The sequence below is a fragment of the Aquarana catesbeiana genome, unplaced genomic scaffold, assembly GCF_042186555.1.
Source record: "Aquarana catesbeiana isolate 2022-GZ unplaced genomic scaffold, ASM4218655v1 unanchor225, whole genome shotgun sequence".
Lineage (NCBI taxonomy): Eukaryota > Metazoa > Chordata > Amphibia > Anura > Ranidae > Aquarana > Aquarana catesbeiana.
This window is the reverse complement of record NW_027362652.1, coordinates 672,642-679,475: the sequence shown is the minus strand read 5'-3', so window position 1 is coordinate 679,475 and position 6,834 is coordinate 672,642. Positions and strand designations below refer to the sequence as shown.

The 6,834-nt window shown below is 46.2% G+C and overlaps 1 protein-coding gene across 1 annotated transcript in view; it reads right to left on the bottom strand.

Annotated features, from left to right (window-relative positions):
• Window positions 1-6,834, bottom strand: part of LOC141121571 (uncharacterized) — a 166,091-nt gene that overhangs the window by 136,048 nt on the left and 23,209 nt on the right. The gene's annotated exons all lie outside the window — the stretch shown is intronic.

Below are 6,834 nucleotides of genomic sequence, written 5' to 3'. Positions count from 1 at the left end.
TTTTGCTAGAAAATTACTTAGAACCCCCAAACATACATTTTTTTTTATTTTCTAACACCCTAGAGAATAAAATGGTGTTCGTTACAGTACTTTCTGTCACACCGTATTTACACAGCGGACTTACAAGCACACTTTTTTTGGAAAAAATACACTTGTTTAAATTAAAAAATAAGACAACAGTAAAGTTAGCCCAATTTTTTTTCTATTGTGAAAGATAATGTTACGCCGAGTAAATTGATACCCAACATGTCACGCTTCAAAATTGCGCCCGCTCGTGGAATGGCCACAAACTTTTACCCTTAATAATCTCCATAGGTGACGTTTAAAAAATTCTACAGGTTGCATGTTTTGAGTTACAGAGGAGGTCTAGGGCTAGAATTATTGCTCTCGCTCTACTGATCGCGGCGATACCTCACGTTTGGTTTGAACACCGTTTTCATATGCGGGCGCTACTCACGTATGCGTTCGATTCTGCACGCGAGCTCATCGGGACGGGGCGCGTTTAAATTTTTTTTTTTCTTATTTTACCTTTTATTTTTTATTTTTACACTGTTCTTTTAAAAAAAAAATGTGTCACTTTTATTCCTATTACAAGGAATGTAAACACCCCTTGTAATAGAAAAAAAGCATGACAGGACCTCTAAAATATGAGATTACACTAAGATGCAATAAAAAAAAAAATCGTCATTTAAAAAAATACAAAAAAAAATGTCCCTTTAAGAGCTATGGGAGGAAGTGACGTTTTGACGTCGCTTCCGCCCTACAATGATATGGAGATGTCATACAAGGGCAACATCCGATCGCCTCCACTGCTGCCAATGGCTCCGGTAAGCGGTGGAGGGTACTGGAGCACGGTACCCGCCACCGATTAAAAGTGATCTTGTGGCGAATCCGCCCCAGAGGCCACTTTTATCTTGTAGCGGACCGCCCACTGAAGAAGAGGATCCTCTTCAAAGTATTATTATACAGGATTTATATAGCGCCGACAGTTTACGCAGCGCTTTAAAACATTAGGGCAGACAGTACAATTACAATACAATTCAATACAGGAGGAATCCGAGCCCTGCTCGTTAGAGCTTACAATCTAGGAGGGAGGGTCAAGTTATACAAAAGGGTAATAGCTGTGGGGAATGAGCTAATGGAGAAAATAGTGCAGTTGTTAGATGGAGACAGGATAGGCTTCTCTGAAGAGGAAAGTTTTCAAGGACCGCCTAAAAGTGGATAAATTTGGAGACAGTCTGACAGATTGGGGTAGGGAATTCCAGAGGATGGGCGAGGCGCGGGAGAAGTCCTGGAGGCGGATATGGGAGGAGGTGATGAGGGAGCTAGAGAGCAGGAGGTCTTGGGAGAAACAAAGAGGGCGATTAGGTTGGTATTTTGAGACTAGGCTAGTGATGTAGCTGGGGGCAGAGTTGTGGATGGCTTTGTAACTTATTGTTAGTATTTTGAATTTAATTCGTTGGGCGAGTGGCAGCCAATGGAGGGATTGGCAGAGAGGGGTAGCAGACACTGTGCGGTTTGTAAGGTGGATGAGTCTGGCAGCAGCATTCATGATGGACTGAAGGGAGGATAGTCTATTTAAAGGTAATCCAATGAGGAGGGAGTTGCAGTAGTCGAGGCGAGAGATAACCAGGGAGTGAATCAGGAGCTTTGTGGTTTCATTGGTTAGAAAGGGACGTAGTTTAGAGATGTTGCGGAGGTTGAGGTGGCAAGCTTTGGAAAGTGATTGGATGTGGGGCCGAAAGGAGAGTTCAGAGTCCAGGATAACACCTAGTACCCTGACATGTGGGGACGGGTGGATGGTTGTGCCATTGCTCTTGACAGACAAGTCAGGGGAAGAGGCACGTGGGGGAGGAAATATTATAAGCTCGGTTTTGGACAAGTTGAGTTTGAGGTAGTGGTGTGACATCCATACGGATATGTCTGTTAGTAAGTTAGTGATGCGTGAGGAGACTGATGGAGTGAGTTGAGGGGTGGATAGATAGATTTGTGTGTCGTCAGCATAGAAATTATATTGAAAGCCGTGAGAGGCTATCAGCTGACCCAGGGAAGAGGTGTAGATTGAAAATAAAAGAGGTCCAAGAACAGAACCTTGGGGGACCCCGACAGAGAAGGGAAGAGGAGTGGAGGAAGCAGAATTGTAAGTGACACTGAAGGTGCGTTGGGATAGGTAGGATGAGAGCCACTGAAGAGCACAGTCACGGAGACCGAGGGAGTAAAGTTTTTTGAGGAGGAGGGGGTGGTCAACCGTGTCAAAGGCAACTGAAAGGTCCAGAAGTAGGAGTACAGAATAGTGTCCGTTGGTTTTTGCAGTTAGTAGGTCATTTGTGAGTTTTAAAAGAGCTGTTTCTGTGGAGTGTTGAGGGCGAAATCCAGATTGAAGGGGATCAAGAAGGTTATTCTTAATGAGGTGGTCACTCAGTTGGTTGTAAACCAGGCGTTCAAGGAGTTTAGAGGAAAAGGGGAGCAAGGAGATAGGGCGTAGGTTGTTAAGATTGGTAGGGTCCAAGGACGGCTTTTTAAGTGTGGGGGTGACCAGTGCATTTGAGAGGGAATAGGGTCCAGGGGACAGGTGGTTAGGTGGGCGTTAGAAAGAAGTTTAGCAACTTCGTCTGTAGTAGCAAATTTAAATAAGGGGAGTGTCAATTGTACCTGTTGATATGGGGTCTTAACTGGGGGAGATTCCAGTAGAGTGGAGATTTCATCACGGATTGTATCAATATTGTTTTTGAAGTGATTAGCAATCTCCTGGGCAGTGAGTGAGTCAGTGGGTGGAGGCGGTGGAGGACAAAGTAGAGAGTTGAAGGTAGAGAAAAGTTTACTGGGACTGGATGAGAAGGTGTTAATAAGAGTTGTAAAATAGGTCTGCTTGGCAGTGTGGAGGAAAGAATAGTATTTTTGGAGGGCAGATTTGTATTGGTTGAAGTCTTTGAGAGACTTGGTCTTCTGCCACAGACGCTCAAGAGCGCGACTACTTTTTTGAGAATTTTAGTGTCATCTGTTTGCCAGGGTTGTAGGGGTCGAGGCCTGATTCTGCGTGTAGTGAGGGGAGCGAGCTTGTCCAGGATGAAGGACAGGGATTTATTGTAGATGGAAGTGGCTTGGTTGTGGCAGGACAAGGGAGAGATTTTGTCATAGAGGTGGTCAGTAGCAGAATAGAGGAGAGAAGAGTTGAAGTTGCGAAATTTTCTACGGATGATGGTTAGGCGATTGGAGGGAGAGGTGGTGGAAGACAGGGAGAGAGAGAAACGAATAAGGTGATGGTCGGAGAGAGGAAAAGGATTGTTTGAGAAGTTGCATGGAGTGCAAAGGTAGGAGAATACAAGGTCAAGGGTGTTGCCATTAGAGTGAGTAGAAGCAAATGAAGAGGTTAGACGCGTACACGCGGTCGGATTTTCCGGCAGGAAAAGTCCAAAGGAATCGTTTAATCGGACATTCCGATCGTGTGTAGGCCTCATTGGACTTTTTTTTCCGAAAATATTGATGAACCTAGAAATAGAACATGTTTTAAATCTTTCCGACGGAATCAGTGCCTATCGGGAAAACAGCTTGTCTGTACGCTGTTCCGATGGACCAAAAACGACGCATGCTCTGAAGCAAGTACGAGATGGCGACTGTTGGCTACTCGCTATTGAACTTCCTTTTTCTAGTCCCGTCGTACGTGTTGTACGTCAACGTGTTCTAGACGGTCTGACTTTGGTGTGATCGTGTATAGGCAAGACAGTTTCAGCAGAACTCCGTCGGAAAGTCCTTTAGCGTTTATTCTGACGGAAAGACCGGTCGTGTGTACGCAGCATAGGAAGTTTAGAAGTAGCAGGAGTGTTTGTATTAGCAGGGATTTTGAAATCACCGAGAAGGATTGTGGGACTTTCCGAAGAGAGAAAGTAGGGTGGCCAGGCAGAGAACTCATCAAGGAAAGTCGATAATGGTCCAGGGGTCGGTAGATAACAGGAATTCTTACGGAAGTAGGAGAGAATAGACGTATACAGTGAGCTTCAAATGATGAGAGGTAAAGAGAGGGAGGAGAGTGAATAACCTGGAAGGTGCTCTGGGGGATAGGAGGAATCCCACTCCACCTCCCTTGCGTCCATTAGGCCTAGGGAAATGAGTCCAGTGAAGGCCACCCTGAGAGAGGGAAGCAGGAGAAAGGGGTGTCAGATTCGTGGAAGAACCCCCAGTATGTGCAGCCCCCAGTATGTGTTCAAAGTACCGACGTATAACGACAGTGGGCCCTCCGGAAGTGGTTAAGGACCGGAAGGATTTGCCCTCTTAATGACCAGGCCATTTTTTGCGATATGGCACTGCGCCGCTTTAACTGACAATTGCGCGGTCGTGCGACGCTGTACCCAAACAAAATTGATGTCCTTTTTTTCCCACAAATAGAGCTTTCTTCTGGGGATATTTGATCACCTCTGCGGTTTTTATTTTTTTCCGCTATAAACAAAAAAAGAGCAACAATTTTGAAAAAAAACCCCAATATTTTTTACTTTTTGCTATAGTAAATATCCATAAAAAAAAAAAGTCTTCATCAGTTTAAGCCAATATGTGTTCTTCTACATATATTTAGTAAATAAAATCGCAATAAGCGTATATTGATTGGTTTGTGCAAAAGTTATAGCGTCTACAAAATATGGTATAGATTTTTGGCATTTTTATAATTTATTTATTTTTTTACTAGTAATGGCGGTGATCAGCGTTTTTTAGCGGGACTGCGACATTGCGGCGGACAGATCGGACAATTTTTTGGGACCAGTGACATTTATACAGCGATCAGTGCTAAAAATAGCCACTGATTACTATATAAATGTCACTGGCAGGGAAGGGGTTAACACTAGGGGGCTATTAAGGGATTAAGTGTTCCCTAGGGAGGTGTTTCCAACTGTGGGGGAAACTCATCACTAGGAACAGCAGATCTCTCTCTCCTTCCCTGTCGGAACGAGGATCTGTCTGTTTACATTGACTGATCCCTGTTCTGGCTCTCTGAGGAGCGATCGCGGGTCATCTGCGGGGAAGTACAAAGAAGATTACATCGAGTAATCGAGCTTCAAACTTATTTGCTCTTGAAAGCAGGCACATCCTTCACATTTCATTTAACATTAAAGGGGTTGTAAAGGTAATTTTATTTTTTTTTTAAAATAACTAACATGTCATACTTACCTTCACTGTGCAGCTCGTTCTGCACAGAGTGGCCCCGAACCTGCTCTTCTGGGGTCCCTCGGCGGCTGTTTCAGCTCCTCCCCGCAAGAAATAACCACCTTAATGCGAGCTCCCTCGCATGGTGGTTAGTTGTTGCGGGCGCGCTCCCGTGATACAGCCGGTGGCTATAGCCGCTCGCTGTATCACTCGGCCCCGCCCCCCGGCGCGCCGCGTCATCGGATGTGATTGACAGCAGCGCGAGCCAATGGCTGCGGTGCTTTCAATCCATCCACTGCAGCCAATCAGCGACCAGGCTGAGCTGCAATAGAGATGACGAGAACGAGCAGCGGAGATTCGAGGTGTCAGGTAAGTAAAACGGGGGGGCTGGGGGCGGCGGTATTGTCAAAAGTTTTTTCACCTTAATGCATATAATGCATTAAGGTGAAAAAATTTTTACCTTTACAACCCCTTTAAATATATATGTAAAAATAAACAAAAATTGTTCAATCTTTTTAGGAGTGCCGTGAATTTTTTTTTAGATCTTTTTCATGTGCCGCAAGACAAAAAAGTTTGAGAAACACTGAGCTAAATGAATAGACCTCCTAGCAATGTTATTACTAGGCTGTAGCTAGGGGGAGCTCTATTGTTTAGAGAAGGGGTCTCCAAACTTTTTACTTCAAGGACCACATCATATATTTTACAGATATTTGTGGGCCGAATAAAAAAAGTTATTTATAACTGCCCATCTGTGTCCCCAGCAGAATCTCCCCACACAATTGTGTCCTTATCAGACTCTCCCTGTACGCTTGTGTCCCCATTAACACCCACCTTGCACATTTGTGTCCCCATCACAGCCCCCCTGCACATTTGTGTCCCCATCACAGCCCCCCTGCACATTTGTGTTCCCATCACAGCCCCCCTGAACATTTGTGTCCTTGTCACCGTCCCCCCCTGCACACTTGTGTCCCTCTCACAGTCCCCCCCTGCACATTTGTGTCCTTATCACTGTCCTCTCTGCACATTTGTGTCCCTGTCACAGTCCCCCCTTGCACATTTGTGTCCCCGTCACAGTCACCCCCCCCTTGCACATTTGTGTCCCCCTCATAGTCCCCTCCTGCACATTTGTGTCCCAGTCAAGTCCCCTCCTGCACATTTGTGTCCCTGTCACAGTCCCCCCCTGCACATTGTGTCCCCATCACAGTCCCCCCCAGCACATTTGTGACTTGTCACAGACCCCTCCTGCACATTTGTGTCCCTGTTACAGCCCCCCCCTGCACATTTGTGTCCCCATCAAAGCCCCCCCTGCACATTTTTGTACACATCACAATGCCCCCTGCACATTTGTGTCCCCGTCACAGTCCCTCCCTGCTTATTGTGTCCCCGTCACAGTCCCCCCCTGCACATTGTGTCCCTGTCACAGCCCCCCCAGCACATTTGTGTCCCTGTCACAGTCCCCCCCGCACATTTGTGTCCCCATCAAAGCCCCCCCCTGCACATTTGTGTCCCCATCCAAACTCCTGCCAAACACCTGTGTCCCCTCAGAGCCACCTCCTCACACCCATTGAAACCCCTCCTCCCAATTTGTGTCCCCATCAGAGCCCCCACATATGTACCACATCACAGTCCCCCCCCACATTTATGTCCCCATCAGAGCCCCCTGTGCACTTGTGACCCCATTAGAGTCCCCACATGTGTGTC